Below are 21,502 nucleotides of genomic sequence, written 5' to 3'. Positions count from 1 at the left end.
ACAGATTTGCACAGAGACACAGAAGGTCGTAGAAAAAGAAGGATTTTTATTCAGACACCGCAAACACATGAGCTTAAACGTGCTCCATGACAAGTCAGATATAACAGTTCCGCTAGGAGCAGAGAGAGATAAAAGCAAACAATCAATTCCCAAACTGACAGGCGCTGCAAGGCTTATAAGTCGCGAGTACCGCGAGGCTTGTATTACGCGTTATAGTGCAAGGATAAGGAGCAATGTGTAGTCAGTGTTTCAGGGTTTGTGGTTTTCCCAGGGGCGTCTGTCTCTATTTGGGGTGCGATCAGCCCTCCAGCTCACAATATATATATATATATGACAACAACACTCATCACTCACAACAGTGACAAAACAATTACATTGACAATCAGGTTACGTTATTTTCAAAATGTTTCCTTTTCTTTTCATTGCTTCTTTAACACACTACTTCTCCGCTGCGAAGCGCGGGTATTTTGCTAGTGTGTAATATTTATCAAATCATAAAACTCTGCTCTGTCAGAGTTAAAAAAATGAAAAATTCCACAGAGCATTCAAAACAAAGTAAAATGTAAGTTTCTGAGTAAATAAGTACTGGCCTAATAGGTTTGTTATCATGAATGTTTAGGCCTTCACAACTTTCAGTAACTGGGCATGCCCATTTGTATTTTCAGAACTGAACAAACTTTTAAAAACAGATTAGCAGAAACAGTTCTCTTCTTTTTCCCGTATTCTTGTAATACAACTAGATTTTATCCATGCACATGGATTAAACCCAAATATGTGCAATGTGGGAATAGGTGGTCTTATTCAACCCTGTCAAAGGCTTTTTCTGCATCCAAAGATAACAAGATCTTTGGTGTGTTAGATTTAATGGGTGAGTATATTACATTAAATTGAAGGCTTGAAGCTAAGTTTCTGCCTTTAATAAATCCAGTTTGGTCTTGTGATATTATTCTTCTACCTAGAACTTTGGAGAATATCTTAACATCATCATTCAGAAGTAAAATGGGTCTGTATGATGCACTTTGCAATAAGTCCTTATTTTTCTGGTGTGCAACAGAAAAGAAATCTTACTGTACCTCTTAATATCCCTTTCTTTGTGCTCCAGTAAATACTAATTTTTGTCAATATGCCAATAATCAAGTTTTCCATCAATCACTCAGAATATAGAACCAATACAGAATGCACTTCAAGGCAGAGAAGCTTTGTTGCACCTCTACATGATAATCACCTTTTTCTACCTTCTCAAACCTACACCATATTTAATTTTTGGAAAATTACACAGATTAAAACACATACTTGTAGAGAACTGTATATACAGTAGACAATGTTACGCTTCAAATTTAACTTCCCAGCATAACAATTTTTCCACTATTTTCAAATCAGAAATTTTGCTAAAAAGAACCTACCCAATTTTACACAGCTCTCATCCATTTCTGTTCCAGAAGAAATACCGATTAGTCTTGAAACTCAGACATACAGTATACTGCATATTATATATTGCATCTCAGCAATATATAAAAACATCTTAAAGTCTCTCCATTTTAAAGATCCTAGGGTGCAGTGGGGAAAGAACCTTTTACTTAATATCTCAGAGAAGGAGTGGAAGGCAGCTATGTATAGAATATACTCCAGATCCATATGTTCAAAGCACTCACTCATTCAATTTAAAATATTTAATTGATCACATTTATGTTGTTTAAAATTGTCCAAAATCCAACCATTGCAAGATCTAACTTGCGAATGTTGCAATTTAGCTTAATATAATACTTTAGTATCTGCATTTTTGGGATGTGTAAGGAAAACCTGAGTACCCAGAAAAAAACTATGAGGACACAAGGATAATATACAAATTATAAATAGACCAGGATGTTGCTTGAAACCAGCCTTCTGGGGCTATGAGGTAGTAGTGATAATCATTGCATTGTTAAGCTGTTAGTAAGAAAGTAGTGGGAGTAAATTCAAACACACATAGAGATATGAAACCTCTAACAGATATGCTATCAACTTTCATAGACCTGGGTAATATTCAGATTTGGGTAGGAATATTCACCAGATAAAGGTTAAAGTAAACAAATGTAAAGTCTTACACATAACAAGTAAAAGTATTTGATAAAATTAGACTGGGTCTCTATATCAAGATAAATGTGGGAGTCAAACTTAACTTCTTACTATTAACAAGACAGTGTATAGAAGTGAATAAAAAGGCTAATATTTTTACTTATACAACACATGGTGTGAATTAAGAGAAAACAAAGGGTTAACCCTAACCCTAAATTCTCAGTATTCAGCTATGTCACTTAGAACAACTGCTCTACTGCCAAGATGTTCTCCAGCCAATGAAGAAGTCTCCAGAAGTACTGGGAACCTTAGGATGCAAATATCAATCAAAAGATGATGGAACTGTGTCTTCTTATTGGGCTGCATTGCTCAAACTTTCATAATTCTGTAGATGTGTGATAGGTGGCCAGATTGACCAAGATTTTCAGAATGGTATCTCACTTGGGCAATAACTTTGCATTATAACTGACAGTGAGCCACACACAATTTATTTTCTTCCGGGACTGCTGCGGACTGGAAAGTTTGTTTACCTATTCTGCTGCTTCCAAAAGGCCATACTTCAAAAATAATATTAATGGGCATACTATATATTTATAGGTTTCATTTTTGTCAATTTCAAATTCCTTGTTTTCTAATCTGTAGTTTTCTGTGTGTACATTAGGTAATTTGTAATACTGTGTTTCCCCAAAAATAAGCCCTAGCATTTTGCTTTACCACATCGAACCATTCATCAAACATCGAAGCATGCACATCGATCCTGGAGGATCCTAAAAGTGGCTGGAGTAGCCAAAAATTCAGGCTGAAATTCAGGGGTTGAATGTGGAGAGTTATGACGATATTTCAGAAGAAGATGACATGACTCTATTTGGATAAATGTATATTGTTGTACATTGTGGAACTAGCCCCGGACACAGACAGGCAGACATGTTGTTAATTACCACCACACGTTTATTTACAAGTCCAACTATTTACAAAGTGCCACACAACCCCAAGACTTCCCAAAGTCCAGGCTTCTGACACACTCTGCCTTTCTCTTCACTACCACTACTCCTCCTGAAGCTTAGTCCTCCTCCTCCCGACTCTGACCATTGAGTGGTGGTGGCTGGCCCTTTTTAAAGCCCACCCGGAAGCGTTCCAGGTGCTTGACCACCTGGTCCTAATTGCACTTCTGGGTGGTGCTGAAGATTCGTCCAGCCGTGCTGCTGACTCCATGCAGCTCCTCCTAGCGGCCATCCGAGCACCCAACCAGGCTGTGGAGGACTCCATCTCCTGTGGAGCCATGCGACAGGCTGGGGGATCACCGTCCAGCAGGGAGGCTGCGACCAAGCATCCCGGGGGAGGTACTGAGCTGCCCATGGTTGCTCCCCTGAAACAGATGCAGCAGGGGCATCCCTGCCAGGCATGGGACCCAGCTGTCCGCCACAACATGAATAAATATAAGATATTCCCTGAAAATAAGCCCTAGTGCATCTTTTGGAGCAAAAATTAATATAAGACCCTGTCTTATTTTCGGGAAAACATGGTATTTGTATTTTATATTATACCTGTAAACTTGTTACAATGCTGTGAGCTTGCACTCAGTGGAATATAAACTGAACTGAGTGGAACTGATTACAGTAATGCAGTGTATATTGAGCTATTAAGGTAAATCAAAACAGTTAATTCTTTAATTTTAAAAAAAGAGAAGATTAAGAGGTAATAGGACGAGAGTGCTGCAAATAGTGAAGGAAGGCAGTAGGACAGATAAAATTTATTATTCAATAAGAACAAGCGAGCAAAGACCATAACGGTTAATTCTGCCCAAAAGATAGGAAGCAGTGCTTCACATAAAGAAAGAGGTATATGGAGCAAACTAAATGTAGTTGAGAGTAGGTTCTTAGGGACTAGTACATTTTGATTTTATAATATTCTACTCAGGTCAGGTCATTATCAAATATACTAGGAAAATTCTCATATGTCATTAAAACATTTTTTATGTTCTGATAAGCCACATCAGACAGACGTTTGCCAATATTCATTGATTTAGTTTATCTGCTTGTCCCAATAACTCTGAACCTTTTTATATCTTTTTTCTTTTCTCTTTGTCCTTGCCTACTCTAAGACTGATAACTACCAATCAGGGCAATCATTTACAATTAGAGTTACGGATTACTAAGCTAATCATAAGAGAGCACTTATAGCGAGCTATTATGAAGGCATATTGCCGTAGGTATAAATGAGCCCCAGTAGTATATCCTGACACAATTCTATTGAAAAATTTACATTTTAAGAATCTGGATGTTTCAAGGAAAGGAGAATAGAAAAGACAGAACTGTAATTACCGTTCTAATTTAGTGGAAGAGAAGGAAAGACAAAAGTTTTGCTAATACAATGTTACATGTCGTTGAGAGTACTGGATCTGTGGTCCCACAGAGGTCTAATGTGACTCCATGCACAGCCCTACTCCTTGTCAGCGTCTTGTTGCTAACCACCGCTACATGAAAAGAAAAGTGGTATGAAGCATTTAGTTTACCACGTAAAGTAAAAGGGATCCTGGAAATAAATATAATCAAGGATCAGAAGAAGAGGTATTAACTTACTGTAGATAAGGATTTCAATGTGAGCACCTGCAAGGCTGCTGGTATTTTAATAAAAGTGTTGCAGAAGAGGATGTGAAGTAGTATAAGAACATTCCCACATCAACCATGATTGGTTAGAAAGTGGCATAGTGCTCTTTAATTGGTTGGTACAATGGTGCAGAATATAAAAGGCACTTGCTGCCTGCAGGGGACTTTGACTTTGTTGTGGTGGTGAGTGATTGTTTGATGTAGTTCTGTTTAAAAAGTACATCAAGCATAGCAGCTTGTACTTTGTATAGTATAGTATAGTTTCGGTGGAGGTATTTATGTGAATTGGATTTGTGGTGCACTTTTTGACTTGTTTTATAAACACTGATTTTTCTCTTTATGAACATATTTTTTTGTGGATCTTATTGTTGAAAAGACTTTGTTTTTTTGTGTAGCATCTTCCTATCTGCATTTTATTTAAGAAAACTACCAATTTTATTTGTATATATATATATTGTCACACACGTGCGCATGGGAGGCAGCTAAATGGCTTGAGTGAAGGCAGTTCTGAGGCATGCCGGGATGTGGAAGAGTGCACTGACTCTTTTTCTCCCTTTCCTGTAGACCCTTCCCGGGAGATTCCACCTGGCTCTCTTGACGTCACTTCGGGGACTGAGCCAATGGAAGTAGACCTTACCAGTTCCGGCCCCTGTGATGTCACGTCCGGGCTCAAACCAATGATTGAAGAACATGGGCCCGATCCTTATGACCTCACTTCCTGTCTACCCCTTTAAAAGCCTGCCCTTTTCCCTCAGTCTCGTTCTAGACTCAGTTGGATGCACATTAGTGCTGTGTATTTAATAAAAACGACTTTGCAGCCAGGATACCATATTATACGGGTGGCTGCCCCAAACCTTTATCTGTTTATGTCTCGTTTTTGTGACAATATTTATTGCTTTTGTTTCTTTTTCATTTGGGGAATTGCAATACTCACTGTAAATATTGTACAGTTTCACTATTTTTTGGACATTGTTTCTTTGAGTTTTGTTTGTCAGTTAAGGTGAGGACTGTGTAAAAAAGCTTGCCTGACACTGCTTTACATGCACCTGTAAATAAGAACCCATTTTTGTTTTGCAATACAACCTTTTTGTGTCTGTACCTCTCATGTCTAACATCTTACATTTCTAATCCTGATCGGTCCCAAACTACAAGACACCCAGTGTGTAGCCTGTGCAATCTTTCTCAGTATATGGGGTATCACAGACTCCTACATTAACGTCACAACGCTGAGCAACAAAGAGCACACACAACACCTGCGACAACATATTTTTCACGTTTATCATTTGTCCATTGATGTCTTCGAATGCCAGTATATAATCTGATGCTTCAGAAAGGCTTTTCCCTTGCATTAAGCAATGTTTATTTTTTAAAAAGGCGTGCAATGTGTTCCCTGACATTTATATGTCAAATAGGGTTTTTTTTAAGATACTTTTCGTCTATAGATGGTTCATCATAAACAAGCGTGCTGTCTGTCACACTAGGTTGACAAGAGCCCCTCTACTCATTTTGGTTCAAAATCACCCCCCTACTTTGAACATTGCCTTCATGAGGCATTGGATTGGCTTAGAAATGTGACACTCAGTGAGTTGTCTAATTGTTCCCAGGCACTTTTAAGCAAAATTCATTATGGTTGTCTCCAGATACATATATTATACATATGGTTGCCCTCACTGAGACTAGCCACAGATACTCAATGATAATGTGTTAAAGAGGTTTTTCTTCATTCTCTCCTCCACTGCTGCCTCCAGAATATGGCAAGGTTATATTTATTTTCTCCTTTAAAAAGATTTGCATGCTCTGTGTATATAGTATTTAATTTAAATAAATTAGTATTTTTATGGCAACAAATACAATAATAATGGTATTACAGTATTTCTTAGAAATGTGAGTTAAGCACGGTGACAAAAAGACTGTAATGATCCGCTCAAAAAAAAAACAGCCTGACATTTTTAGGGCATCAACATTTTGTGCTACTGTCGAGAAATTGTTCGATCTTCTCTACTACTAAAATTTGCTTTGGAAAATTCAGAAATCCTCTGGTACAAAACATTGTTTTTTCCTTGCTGAAATAAATTGGAATTTTCAAGACTTGGATGATAACCACACATAATTTTAAAAGGTATTATGTTTAGATTCTTTTTCATTAAAAAAAAAAAACCAGATTCATTAATGTGATCTATCACTTAAATTCTTTAACCCTTTCTAAGGTCTTAACTTTGATTTCTAAACATTTTAAATTTATTTAAGGATTGGTTTATTATGAATCCAATCCTTCCTCTGCACATGTAGAAAGAAGAATATAAGTGGAACATTATTACATTAATATCTAACCTATTTATTATCATATACAATTTATTATTTATGATTTTACTGGACCACAATACTCAAAGAAGCTACACTTTGAAATGTTAGCAGCTTGGTGCTTTAAATATAATACATAATGCATATTTTATTAAATGAAAACTTGATATGTGGAACACGGTATTACAGTTTTCAATGACACCTTTTTATTTCATTATTACTGCAGTCAATTTCTGAACTTTATGGACAAAGTAAATATTTTTCAAAGCCAACATAATAAAATAAATGGATAAAGAAATAAAGAAATAAAAGAAATACTAAGCCCAAGTAGCATCCTGTCACTAAAGTAACAACTTTACTCTGACCACAAGATAAATGGTTGAAGAGTCTTAAGACTGTGTAATTAAGTACAACTGGCTATCACTTTAAACATGTTCACATTAAATGCATTATTTTTACAATGATTTGGGGTTTTCTTTGGCATCCTTTTTCTCTACACTTTAAAGTACTGTAGGTACTATCATTGCACTGTATTTGCATTTGCAGTCTGGGCTTGTTAGTGGGGTTTACAAAATATAATAATAAGCTTATACATATGCACACAGAATATGTATATGAGGATTTTTTAATATAAAGTGAATTTTTGGAGAGCTGAAAGCTGTTTTCTCATTAAATAAAAAGAATAATCAAAGCATCATTAATTCCAAGCAGTTTACACAAACTGAATAACTATTTTACAACTAGAAAACAATGCATGGTTTCTTGAGTTACTTGAATTGAAAGCAGTAACTTACCATGAGTAAACTCTTGGCTTCAATAAATTTTCCCTCTTAAATTTCATAAGAAAACATTTTGCTGGACTCAATGCAAAGCAAATTCAAAGAGGTTTGCTAGTTTAAGATTTAGGGGGTGGGTTGACAAGGTCTTTTCTACCTGATTGAAAACGTAGTGCTACAATTTTTTTAATTTTTCAGCACATCTTCTTGTATAAGTAAATATTTTTTATATACGATTCAACAATACAGAGATATTAAAAAGAGAAAGTGTTCATTTGTAAGCTATCAAATATCAATAAATTACAAGTCTGAAATTTCAGCCAATATTAAAATGACATTTGCTATGTAAAAAAGTGCTATATAGGCGCACGACCCGGCACAAAGAGACAGGGAGGCACGCGTAAAAAAAAAACCCACAAATTTATTGTCTTCACCTGTGGGGTACATCTTCCCCTTGTACCCACAGGCACAGCACAGTCCCAAAAGCACAAAGTAAATGCACCAAAACAAAACACACTGGTCTTCACCACCACTCCTCCAGGGAATCGTTGTCCTCCTCCTCCTCCCGACTCTGCCTCTCGGCGTGGTGGCTGCTGACTCCTTTTACAGTACTTGATAACCTGCATCTGGCTGCACTTCCGGGTGTGGCTGCATTGCCGCCCAGACGGGCTCAGGAAGCTGTGCAGCTCCCCCTGGCAGTGGCCACGGAGCCCAACAAGGCTGAGCTCCGAAGTCCAATGCCTGTGGTCCTGATGCAGCCCTGATGCAGCCCAGGGGGGCTGCCACCAAGCGGTCAGGGGGAAGTAGTGTGTAGCCCATGGCTGTTTCCCCAGACTAAGTGTCGAAGGGGCATCCCGGCCAGGCATGGGCCCCGGCCATCTGCCACAACTATTAATTGATATAAATATTCTAAAGATATCAGCAATCAGCATTTGATCACCGGCATAATAACTTGGAATAACATGCTGAACAATATTATAACACACTAAGCACAACAACCTATGTGCAAAATTACCACTGGAACTGAAACAATAATTTCAAAACTCAAAGTGAACCACTGTCACTTATAATTTGCACAGTTGCATAGTAAATATGCACTTTTCTTCCAAGGTAGTGTTAAATTACCTATTACAATAGCATGTGATGGTGCAAGTTTTACCATTTTAATTTATTTATAATCCATCAAAGTTGAGCAGGAAAGGCACAGTACACCCAATAAATGCATTTCAGTCCTGCATTGTAAATCACTACTGACAGCCTGCTGAGTATTAAACAATGAACTTGTAGTTAATATTTTATTCCAATAATGAAATAAATACTTCCTCAGATTCTGAACAAACCTAATGAAATCTGAACACAATTTCAAAAATAATAATTATATTTAATTAGGTTTTCAATAGCAATTTTCCATCAGCCACATTTGTAATATTTACTACAAGCAGAGACTGGCAGGCAGCCATGTGGTTTAACTCAGAAAAGTAAAGTTTTTTGGGGACAATGTCCATTGCAAACACCTTTAAATAAAGGTAAAATACGAGCACACCGGTTATATCCACCAAAAGATTTTTTTTTAAAAAGGAACAATATTTTTCGGCTTTAGTATAGTAAAACAAACCACATTCAACTTTTGCACATAACAGAATTCTTTTTCAGAAAGTAAATACACCCTACAATCATTTTCTTGAATGTGCCTTTGTCCACGTGCAGTTTTGCTGGATCACAGATTATTTACAATAACAAGAACATACTGTTTTCTGTCTGCATAGGAGAGACATACAAAAAACACTTTCTAAGAGTGGCCTCCATAATTTTTAGGAATTTTGGTGACTTTCATTGATTTAATTAATTGATAATTATCATATGTTCTGTTGTAGCAAATTCCTTGGTGAACTAAAATACAAAAAAAATGACTGCATACAATGGAGGGATGAACAATGGCAAAATTAGTAAATAAGAAGATAATAAAAGACAACAAAATGGATTATCTCTGGACTCACGAATACAGGGTGATGCAGCTTGTATTAATGTAAGTCGCACTATCATCATTAGAACATTAGAACACTCTAGACGAGAACAGGCCATTCAGCCAAACAAAGCTTGCCAGTCCTATCCATTTATTTCTTCCAAGAAAACATCAAGTCGAGTTTTGAAAGTCCTAACCACCCAACTATGTTTCTGTCTGTATCTCCGTGGGTTTTATCCACCTGTTGGCTGAGGCTTTGCCACAGTCCACCTGCCAACTCTAGACTCTGCGAGCCTATAAGCTAGATGCAGACATAAGCTCTATTCTGGGTTCATTTCCAATGAAGCTCAGCAATCGCTTTACTTTTGCAACAGGGACATCAGATCAGATTACCTAATGTAAGTCTACTTGTTATCCCTGTACCCCTAAGCCTTCAGATTCTTTCCAAAGGGCCACGTGTCCAGGTAGCCATCCTGCTGCCTGCTTTGTAAGTAAGATCCCATTTGATCCTGCCTGGGACTGTGTGCCTTCTAGTGAGCAGGGAGTGCTGGTATCGCTGTTGCTTCTATCCTGGCTGCTTGTTCCCATTATAAACAGGGATCTTGGTATCTGCTTGGCTGTTTTTCCTCAGGTATTTTGGGTAGCTTTGTCCATTTCCTCATAGACTGCCACTATCTCTCTCATTTCTGGATGAACAGGGCTTTTGCATCCATTGCACACAGAAGGCACACCATCCCTTGATGGTGGTGCTGCTTCTTCTGTACTGGGATGATGACATACTTTTAAGGGCATTCTTCTTTCTGTCTCTTGGTCTCTTAGGTTATTTGCAGAACTGTGCCAGCACCATCTCATCCTTTCTTGACAGCTATTTTCATTCCCATCAGGGAACCTGTAACACCAATCTGAGGATCAAAAGGTAAAAATGGGGGACCTGTTTCATGAGCAGCCCCATACTTAGAAAAATAAGAAAAATCTGCTACACTGTATTAACTGTTTGCTAGTTAGCTCACACACTGCTCTTGTTCACTTTGATAGTCAGAACACGTATGTTAGGATGTTACCTAGTAATTTACAGCTCAGCTTTTAAAAATATTAGTCCTTCCAAACTGGATGCAAAACGTAGAAAACTTTGTCCATTTCTATCTGTAACTGGATATTGGACTTATGAACAGGTAGAATTCAGATAGATAGAATTAGCAGAAAAACATCACCACTAATACTGAACACCAGAGCTCCACAAGTATGCTGTGTGAGCCTAAAGCTGTGCTGACATTTCACTTATGACCGTACAGCCAGCTTTGACATTGATCATACAAGTATATTTCCTGACAACAACACAGTCATTGGTTTCATTAAAATCAATTTTGAGATTGCACACTGTCAGGAAAGTAACAATCTGGCTAACTGCTGTCACATCAACAACTTCACCCTGAACATAGGCAACGCCAAGGAAATGATTCTGATTCATGAAAGGAGAGATGAACCACTCACCAGTTTGCATTGATTGGACAGTGGTGGAGATGGTGGAAAGTTTCAAATTTCTTGGCCTCCACTGGTCACAGAACACTACTGCTAACATTAAAAAAGCACAGCAGCACCTTCGCTTCCTCAGATGCTTGAGGAAGTGTGGCATGTGAAAACGAATGCTGAAGAGATTCTACTGTAGCACTATTGCGAGTGTATCAATGTGGTATGAGAGATTACTACAAGGTATTGGTGAAGCAAGCACAGAGTATCACTGCCTCTGTCCTTCACACAAATGTTGTAGAAACAGGACTAATTCAATTCTGCATGACCCTACTCATCCTGGGTAAAATCAGGCCATAGATATTCTAGTTTCAAAGCTAGCACCACTCGGTTTAAGAACAGTTTTTACGTTTCTGCAGGCCGTTTTTCAATAACATGCATAATAGTTAAGGCATCCAAACGGTACATTAACATACGTTAAACATCCAACAACATGCTACCAAGTAATGTAAGTGTTCTGTTCTGTATTTGTACTGTCTTGCACTTATTTTGTGGTATCATATATGGATGATAGTACTATGTTTCATGTGCCTGACTAGACAAATCAAGTATGATTTCCAATGTACTACAAAGTGCAAATAAAGAAATTCTCTGTCAGTCTCTAATGTGAGAAGAAATTCCTGACTGGGATTTAAAACCTGTATTGGTGACCTCCAGCCCTAGCATCAAGACAAGTCACCTTCACAAAATGGTCACCTGTTCATGGCCAGTCGTGACACTGGAGATGGATTTCCCTTGGGCATTACCGTAACACCTTCCCTTAACTGGCACAATTGATCCTCCCAAATGAAAAACTTGAATAAGGTTCTAGTTTGGCATATACTGTACATAAAATAAATGAATACATCAATAAATGCCTTGCCTCTGCCTACTAGCTTTAAATAAAAATTGCTGTGTTGTAATCTTACAGTAAAAATACAGCAATATACCGAAAGGCTATTTGGATGCCTCTGTCAGTTTGTGTCATGTGTCAGCTCACACCAACTTATGTAACAGTAGGAATTCCCTATATTCCTAAAGAAGCTCGTCAAAATAATGAACTGTGTGAAAAATAAAATAATGATACATATATGTGTGCATTTGAATCAAAGTTGTCTGTTATAAGAATTTAATTTCAGGCAAGTAGCTGTCAAGTGCACATGATGGTTAGCAAACAAGTCCAGACAAGATGGCTACAAATGAAATTTACCAATCTGTAGACCTTTTCACATTTTGCTATGATCCTTTTGACTTGGAGTCGCTGGAGTGCATGAAATAAGTGTCAAGGATATATATAAGCTGGTGACGCTGACAGTGCAAAGGAATGTTGCCTGCTGAAGAGATGCCGTTTAGAATTAATTCCTCTGATGACAGAATGTCAAAACAAGTGTCAGACTGATATATAACCTTACCACAACCCTATTGACTGACATTCGCAACCAAGTCTTATCATTTGTCAAATAGCATGCTTAAAGCACTACCTTCCCAGTCAGACAAGCAGCAATAATGTATATTTTCACTTTAGACTCCACAATAAACTAACAAATTTCTATGTTCCTGTTAATATTAATTGTTGTGGATTACATATTTACTCTGATTTCAAAAATCTAAACAGGAATATATTTCTCTTTAAGTAGCAATACAAAAGAAAAAACTATTGTTGAAGTACCTTTCTCTCACTACTTCCTGCATTAGAAATTAATTTATCTCACTATGTGCTTTGGATGGCTTTCCAAATGTAAAAAATACTTGCCGTCAAAAACTAAAATAAAATGAAAACTAAATGCACTGAATACAATTAAATCTTATACAATCTTGGAAAAGGATTAACAGGAAAGAAATCAAAGTTGAAAAATACTAAATTGTAGTCATATTTACTTGATCTTGTCAATTGTAAACACTTCTGTGTATACGGCTGCAGTTAAGGTTTACTCTTCCTTTTTTTACTCATTGAATATCATACTCTAGCTTCTTCTTATGTCTTAAGCACTTAGCCTTACAAACTCTTTCATGCTCCTTAAGGATTGCCTTTACCAGACCTTTCACCTTCGGCTTAATCCTTTTGCTGGACTGTGAAAGCTTTGTCATCTTATCCACTTCTCTGCAACATGAAGAATCCTTTCTGTTAAACATGGCACAACTTACTACTTGGTTCTTTTTCATTGGAGAAAATCAATGTGCTCAGAAAACAGGATGGCTTCATTTATTTACAGTGAATTCAAAAAATGTTTAGATCCCTTCACTTTTTTCACATTTTACTATGTTGCAGCCTTGTGTTAAAATTATTTAAATTATTTTTTTACCTCATCAAGCAACACTTAATTCCCCAGTGAAATAAAAAAGTGAAAACAGGATTTTAGAAATTTTTGCAAATTTATTAAAAACAAAATACTGAATATCACATTAACACAAGCATTTCAGACCCCTTACACAGTACTTACTTAAAGCATTTTTGGCAGCCATTAATTATATCCTGGAGTCTCCTTGGGTGTGATGCGACAAGCTAAGCACATCTAAAGTCCATGTTCTATTTGGGCAACTCAATCACATTTCCAGAGTTGTCCCTAGGCCACTTCTGTATTGGCTTTGCTTTATTCTTAGGGTCATTACAATGCAGGAAGGTAAACATGTGGTCCAGAGCGCTCTGGAGCAGGTTTTTATTGAGGATATCTCTGTACTGGTCTCTGTTCAGCCTTCCCTCAACCCTGTCTAATCTTCTAGCACCTGCTACTGAAAAACAACTCAGCAGCATAGTGTTGGCCACCATCATTTTTCACCGTTTGAATGGTATTGCATAGGTGATTTGAGGTACCTAGTTTCTCCTAGACATGACACAAAACTTACTTTCATTAGACCAGAGGATCTTGTATTTCTCAGTCTGAGAGTGCTATAGGTGCCTTTTTGCAAACTCCAAGTAGGCTTTAATGTGTCTTTTATTGAGGCCAGACTTCTGCTTGGACACTCTGTCATTAAAGCCATGATCAGTGGAGATTTGCAGTGATGGTTGTCCTTCTAGATGTTTCTCCCATCTCTCCACACAGGTTCTGTGGAGCTCAGCTGAAATAACAATCAGGTTCATGGTCATCTCTTTTACCATGACCTTTCTCTCACAATTCCTCAGTGCGTCCAGGTTGCCAGCTCTAAAAAGATTTTTGGTTCTTCCAAATGTCTTCCATTTAAGAAGTATGCTGGTCAGTGAGATCTTGGAAACCTTTAATGCTGCAGAGATTTTTAGTGTAGCTTTCCCCAGATCTGTGCTTCAACACAACACACAATACCTACGACCTAATGGCTTGGTTTTATACACAATGCTCATTGTTAATAACTGTGGGACCTTCTATAGACAGGTGTGTGCCTTTCCTAATCATGTCTAATCAACTGAATTGATCACAGGTGGGCTTCAACCAAGGTGGATGAACATCTCAGTGGTGATCAGGAGAATGGAATGCACTCCTATGAGCCAGATTTCAAGTCTCATTACAAAGGGTATGAATACTTGTGTCATCATGAGTTTCTTTAAAAATTTCTAAAATTCTGTTTTCATTTTGTCATTCTCGGGTATTGAGTATTGCTTGGTGTGAGCAAAAAAATGAATTAAATGATTTTAGCACAAGTCGGCAACATAACAAAATGTGGAAAAAGTGAAGAGATCTGAATATTTTCTGAATCCACTGTATTTGACTGACACCTTTATCTAATGTTAGGATTCATTACGACCGTTTACTGATAATCCTTTGAGAAATCTGTGATGGCCAGGGCGATTTCTATGCTGAGGTGTGCTGGGCTGATAACATCACTTTAAGAGAGACCCTCCGAATTAAAAAGTATAAGAGCAGACTCAGTTATGGGACACACTTTGGACACCCTGGAGGTTGTAGCAAAGGTGAAAATTAGTTCCACTGTGAACAATGCCTACCCCAACCCTAACACCTTATTCAGCAGAAGTGTGTCAAGAAATGTTACTAGGACTCCTTTATACCAACAGCAATATGCCTGCATAATGCCTCACTGTGACTGTAACTGCAATTGTCAAATTAAAGGCTTTCTTTGTCTTTAGATTTTGTTCCCTTTTTAGTCATTCTGGTTTGTTTTCAGACCATATATATATATTGTGGCGGATGGCCGGGGTCCATGCCTGGCCGGGATGCCCCTTCGTTATATGTTCAGGGGGAGCAGCCATTGACCTCCCCCTGGATGCCAGATGGCTGCCCCCCTGGGTTGAAGCAGTGCCTTGGTTTCCCGCAGGGCTCTATGGGAATTGGAGTTGGGTGCAGCCCTGTTGGGTCCTGCAGGCGCCACCAGGGGGCGCTGTGGCTAGGACTCCTGAGCCCGTATGGTTAGTATATTCGCCACACCCGGAAGTGCAACCGGAACTCAGCAGACAACAACCTGGAGCACTTCTGGGTGGACTATAAAAGGAGCCAGCAGCCACCACTCAAGGGCCAGAGTCGAAGGAGGAGGAGGACAAGGTTGCCTAGGAGAAGTGGTGGAGGAAGAAAGAGTGTGGTGTGCTTTATTTTGTGTACTTGGTGTTGTGCCTGTGGGGGTCACAGGGAAGATTTGCCCCATAGGTGAAGAAAAAAAAAGTTTGTTTATTTTTATATGAGCCTCCAGTGTGAGTCTGTGTTGGGTCGAGCACATATATAACGCCTTTTACAATATATTTATTTATTTAAAGAGCATCTGCAAAAAAGCCAAATTTCCCCTGCTCTATCTATCTATCTATCTATCTATCTATCTATCTATCTATCTATCTATCTATCTATCTATCTATCTATCTATCTATCTATCTATCTATCTATCTATCTATCTATCTATCTATCTAAAGAAACTTGCACAGGGTCACAAAACATTAGAATTGATCCAGCACCCTTGAGGTTTAAAGGTCCATTGCTTTATGAAGTGCACTACATTGTCACCATGGCAAAGACATATTTATTAAAAAAGACAAAACTGCCACCTGTAATAGCATTGTTATATTGGTAGCCTGTCTCTTTTAAGATAGATTTAAGAAAATTCATAATTATCCATAGAGCTCTGAACAAATTTTGCACTTTCTTATGTTTTACAATGCCTGCCCTCTACCAAAACATAATCTCAGTCCTTCAAACACTGATTAGATAGATAGATAGATAGATAGATAGATAGATAGATAGATAGATAGATAGATAGATAGATAGATAGATAGATAGATATCTCAGTCTTCAGAGAATGAAGCAAAAAGAAATATTGAGCCAGCCTTTGTTTTCATGCACTGAAAATCTGGAAGATTTTGTGGATTAAGATATGTTAGTAATCCCTACTTCTGTCATATTCTTTTTCCACAATCCTGTGGTTGTGCCCTGCACCTCTGCCACCTTTCCAAATTACCCTGCAGGTCCATTTGGAAAAGGATAAAGGATGCTACCAGTAAGCTGATACCCTCTTAATCAGCTCTTCTTTGATGTTGCATCATTATCTAGGGTAGATATTAATTAGAAGGTTTGGCATATTTTAGGACTTTATAACTCCCAGGAAAGCCTGTGCAGTCTTTTAGCCTTTCCTCTCCTCCTTGGGCATCAGACCATAGAATATATTTTCAAACTGGACGTTGACTTTTGCAATTGTTTTCTTCCTTTTACTGTAATTTATCAATTATTATCTGTAAAGCAATTTGAGCTATATTTGTGTATAAAATTATTCTATATACATAAATGTCTTTCTGAAAGATGCCAAATATTGCTACAACAGTAAGACTGAGGTACTGTAGCTACTACTTTATAGTCTTGTCCTAATGGAAACTTAAAGTTTAAAGAACACTTATTCTGTGGAAAAGGATAAACAGTGGAAACATTGTTCATCTCTAATTACAAAATATGCAATACTAGAAAAAAAGAAAACTTGACCTCACTGTTTAGAAGCTTCTACCCTTGGAAATTAGGCTGGGGACTTTAATGCAAAAACCTACTACCACTACATAAGAAACATATTTCATCAGTAACTATATTCTTCAAGAACACAAATATGGCGTCTGGAGAATACAATCCTGTTTCCTTGATTTATTGAATAAAAACCCACGGGTAAAGAAATGGAAGAAATTGAACTCTAGAAAACTGGTACCCAAAAAGGAATCCAAACACTTGCATAGAGGTTATAATAGGCTAGAAGGAAAGAATTCCAAAAGGACCCAGTGGCTCCAATATTGGACAATTACAGAGCCATCTAAAGTATTAAAGGATTGAAAGGGGAACAATGCTTTTGTTGTATTAGTAGCTTTATTTGGTCTAAAATATCAGTCTATGCAAAGAATTTTGGAATGAATTTACTCTTTCCAGTTCAAATTTTAAAACACTATCTCCTACGTATCACTTACCTATTTAACTCTTTCAGGGCTGATGTCGACTTATGTCGAAAGGAGGAGGTGACGATGGTAATCAGCTGTGAACTGTGGCAAAACCAACTGTTATGTTTTAGTTGGACTCTCGTTGCTAGAAGGAAACTTAGCTTCATTGGTTTGACCGAGATTTCCTGCACTCATGTGAGTAGTAAGGCGCAAACAAGAGCAAAAATAGCACTGACATAATGGCGAGAAAGCAAAGAGAATGTGTAAAGCAAAATACTCCGTGGACAAAGTTTTGCCTATTATCTCTGAACTAGACTATGACTTGTCAGATTCAGTTTTTGATACAAGAGATCAAAAACGAATGTGAGGTTCCAGCTTCAGCTGACTGGTCCCCAGCTAATCGTGGTGCTGAACAGGTTCATGTAGCTGACGTGCCTATGGCACTGTCCACCAGGAGGACTGCCACTTCACAATGATAAGAAGTAGAAAACAGATTGTAATGCACTGCGACCAGTAAAGACAGCCTGGCAGCAAGCCTGCCGCACATTCTTGGCAAACTGGCAGCCACAGCATGCAGCAACAGACGTTTTATGTTGATTTCTGTGTGAAACCATTGCTTTTCAGAAACTGTGTTTTTTGGAAAAAATATTCAGCCCTCAAAGAGTTAACCTGCAACGTTTGGCTATCCAGCTTTATTTATATGTGAAAATAGTAAAACGCGTGATTTAATAAGTGTACTGTTTTTGGATTTCCTGACACAGCATCAATACCATAAGCACATTTAGTGAAAGTTTCATAAGTGAACTTCAGCACACAGTCACCTCAACAGCAAAAAGAATTACAAGGTCTTATTTTAAGAGGGGGTGAGAAATGTGAGTGTTGAGCAGTAACAAAGCAAAAATACTTATTTAGTGTCCTTTAGTATGTTTGTGAAATATTTCTGCTTTACTTGAGTATATTTTCTGTCTACCGTCACTTTTATTTCACTACATTTTCAAATGCAAAGCTATTTAATTTGATATATATATTCATTACAGCAATACTTCTAAAAAACAAATACCCTACACAAATATGCACAACACTTCACTTAGTCAATGTTATAAAATACAGGTAGGTTCCTCTGCTTTACAAAAAACATCTTTACAAAAATTTGTGTATATGACAAATCTAAGATGATTTTCAAATGTGCATACTGGGGTTAGCACCTGTTCATCTATGCAGGCATTCAAGTACAGCTCATTGCAGCCAGAGGAAGGTGCTGGGCTGGATATTTGAGTGTGAGGGTGAAAGTTGGAAATGTGTAATCCCCACTCTCAGTTGCTGTATTTCTATGACTATAGCCATGTTGTACAGATGCTGTCTTCTTCTTGTCCTGGCTGTCAAACAGTGAGGGAATGATCTGTAGGCATCAGCAAGATATTCTTGTGCCTTTACATCCTGCGGTTCTCTTGCCTTGACATGTGTGTTGCTCACATCTTTCTGCATTATCCTGGGCATCACAGGTCCAAAACAGATTATGAAACAGTTGGAACAATCCAAGAAAAACTGAAGGGCCATTCTTTAGAATGTGAAACTTGAAGTGATAAAGTAAAGAGATTTATTAAGCATTATTTAATAAAGGGCAATTTCTTGTTAGTGTTTATTTTGATGACTATGGATACTTTTAAACCAATTCATTAATTTTCATGTAATTTGGTGTTATTAAAACAAGCATGTAAACCACTTCTGCGGACAGGGAACACTTAATTCTTTATTATAGGGGTTTTCAGAAATGGATTAGCTTCTTCTTAAAGAGGGAAAAGCCTCAATGCCTTTCCTATTAGAACCCTGCTAATAGAATAAGTATATATTTATTAAAATGCCCACTCATGTCGAATGTCCCTGCTTAAAGTTGCAGTTACTTGGCTCATGCATTAATGACTGAAATATGATTCACATACAAATGAAGGTAGCCTGAATTATTTTAAATCTGCAAGAATATTTTTGACTATATATGTTATACAAGGAGAGGTCACTTCATATCAGATAATTTTTTTAGTTTTCTCAATAGCAAATTTGAATTTAATTAAAATCTAAATAAAATATTAATTTAATTTAATTAATTTAATTTAATCACATGTGATGAAGATCATGGAGTGGCTGCTGCTTCACCACCTGAGGTCACAGGTCCGCCACGCAATCGACCCCCTGCAGTTCACATACCAGGAGAAGGTGGGAGCAGAGAATGCCATCATCTATATGTTACACCGATCCCTCTACCACTTGGACAGAGGCAGTGGTGCAGTAAGAATTATGTTTCTGGACTTCTCTAGTGCCTTCAACACAATCCAACCTTTACTCCTTATGGACAAGCTGACAGAGATGGGAGTAGATTCATACCTGGTGGCATGAATCATGGACTATCTCACAGACAGACCTCAGTATATGCCAGCAACACAGGAGCGCCGCAGGGGACTGTACTTTCTCTGGTCCTGTTCAGTCTATATACATCAGACTTCTAATACAACTCCTGCCACGTGCAAAGGTTCGCTGACGACACTGTTATCATGGGCTGCATCAGGAGTGGTCAGGAGGAGGAGTATAGGAACCTATTCAAGAACTTTGTTAAATGGTGCAACTCAAACCACTTACATCTGAACACCAGAAAAAACAAGGAGCTGGTGGTGAATTTTAGGAGAACCAGGCCCCTCCTGGACCCCGTGATCATCAGAGGTGACTGTGCAGAGGGTGCAGACCTATAAATACCTGGGAGTGCAGCTGGATGATAAATTGGACTGGACTGTCAATACTGATGCTCTATGCAAGAGAGGACAGAGCTGACTATACTACCTTAGAAGACTGGCATCCTTCAACATCTGCAATAAGATGCTGCAGATGTTCTATCAGACGATTGTGGTGAGCGCCCTCTTTTACGCGGTGGTGTGCTGGGGAGGCAGCATAAAGAAGAAGGACGCCTCACACTTAAACAAACTGGTGAGGAAGGCAGGCTCTATTGTAGGCATAGAGCTGGACAGTTTGACATCCGTGGCAGAGTGATGGGCACTGAGCAGGCTCCTGTCAATCAAGGAGAATCTACTTCATCCAATGAACAGGATCATCTCCAGACAGAGGAGCAGCTTCAGTGACAGATTGCTGTCACTGTCCTGCTCCATTGACAGACTGAGGTGATCGTTCCTCCCCAACACTATGCTCGGGGCGTTGAGGGGGGTGCTTTAAACGTTAACATTATACAAAGTTATATTTATAATTCAATATTGTTTTTTTATCAGTATGCTGCTGCTGGAGTATGTGAATTTCCCCTTGGTATTAATAAAGTATCTATCTATCTATCTATCTATCTATCTATCTATCTATCTATCTATCTATCTATCTATCTATCTATCTATCTATCTAATTTGTTAACTCTCCTTTTACTCAAGTTTGGATGTTGGGTACTTTATACAACATTGGTGGCAGCACATTATTTAGCGTTTTAGGCATGGCTTTTTAAGTTTCATAAAATCTCCATTTTTCTTTGGCTATGTGCCTACTTGCCAAATCCTGCCCACAATCCAAAATCTCCTGCCAACTCCAATTTTATGAAAAATCTACCTAAACAGGCAACAATTCAATTTGGTCCACCTTCAAATCTGATCTTAAATATAATGTCTATTTAATAAGCCTTCAGAGACCCACAACTAAGTAGCTCAAGACACATTTCTAGTAGTTCCTATTGACTGAATCATTTTCTAGATTCTTATCCCTTACAGATAAAATAAATACATTCCGAATTAATTGTTATGGTATATTCTAGAACAAGAAGTCTTACAAAACAGGAGTATAAACAGGGCTAAAATTACATTGTGTATTGTCACACATGTGTGAATAGGAGGCAGCTGACGGGCTTAACGACTGGTAGTAACATATCTGCCCAGGGGGCAGCGGGGTGCACTGACTCTTTTTCTAAGTCTCCTGCAGATCTTTCCCGGGAAAT

The 21,502-nt window shown here is 38.0% G+C and overlaps 1 protein-coding gene across 3 annotated transcripts in view; it reads right to left on the bottom strand.

The window, feature by feature from the left end:
- Positions 1-21,502, bottom strand: part of LOC120532912 (lysine-specific demethylase 4C-like) — a 917,975-nt gene that overhangs the window by 205,454 nt on the left and 691,019 nt on the right. The window lies entirely within an intron of this gene.

Source organism: Polypterus senegalus, chromosome 7 (genome assembly GCF_016835505.1).
Source record: "Polypterus senegalus isolate Bchr_013 chromosome 7, ASM1683550v1, whole genome shotgun sequence".
In the NCBI taxonomy this organism is placed as follows: domain Eukaryota; kingdom Metazoa; phylum Chordata; class Cladistia; order Polypteriformes; family Polypteridae; genus Polypterus; species Polypterus senegalus.
Note: the sequence above shows the minus strand (reverse complement) of the source record. Positions and strands in the feature narration are given on the sequence as shown.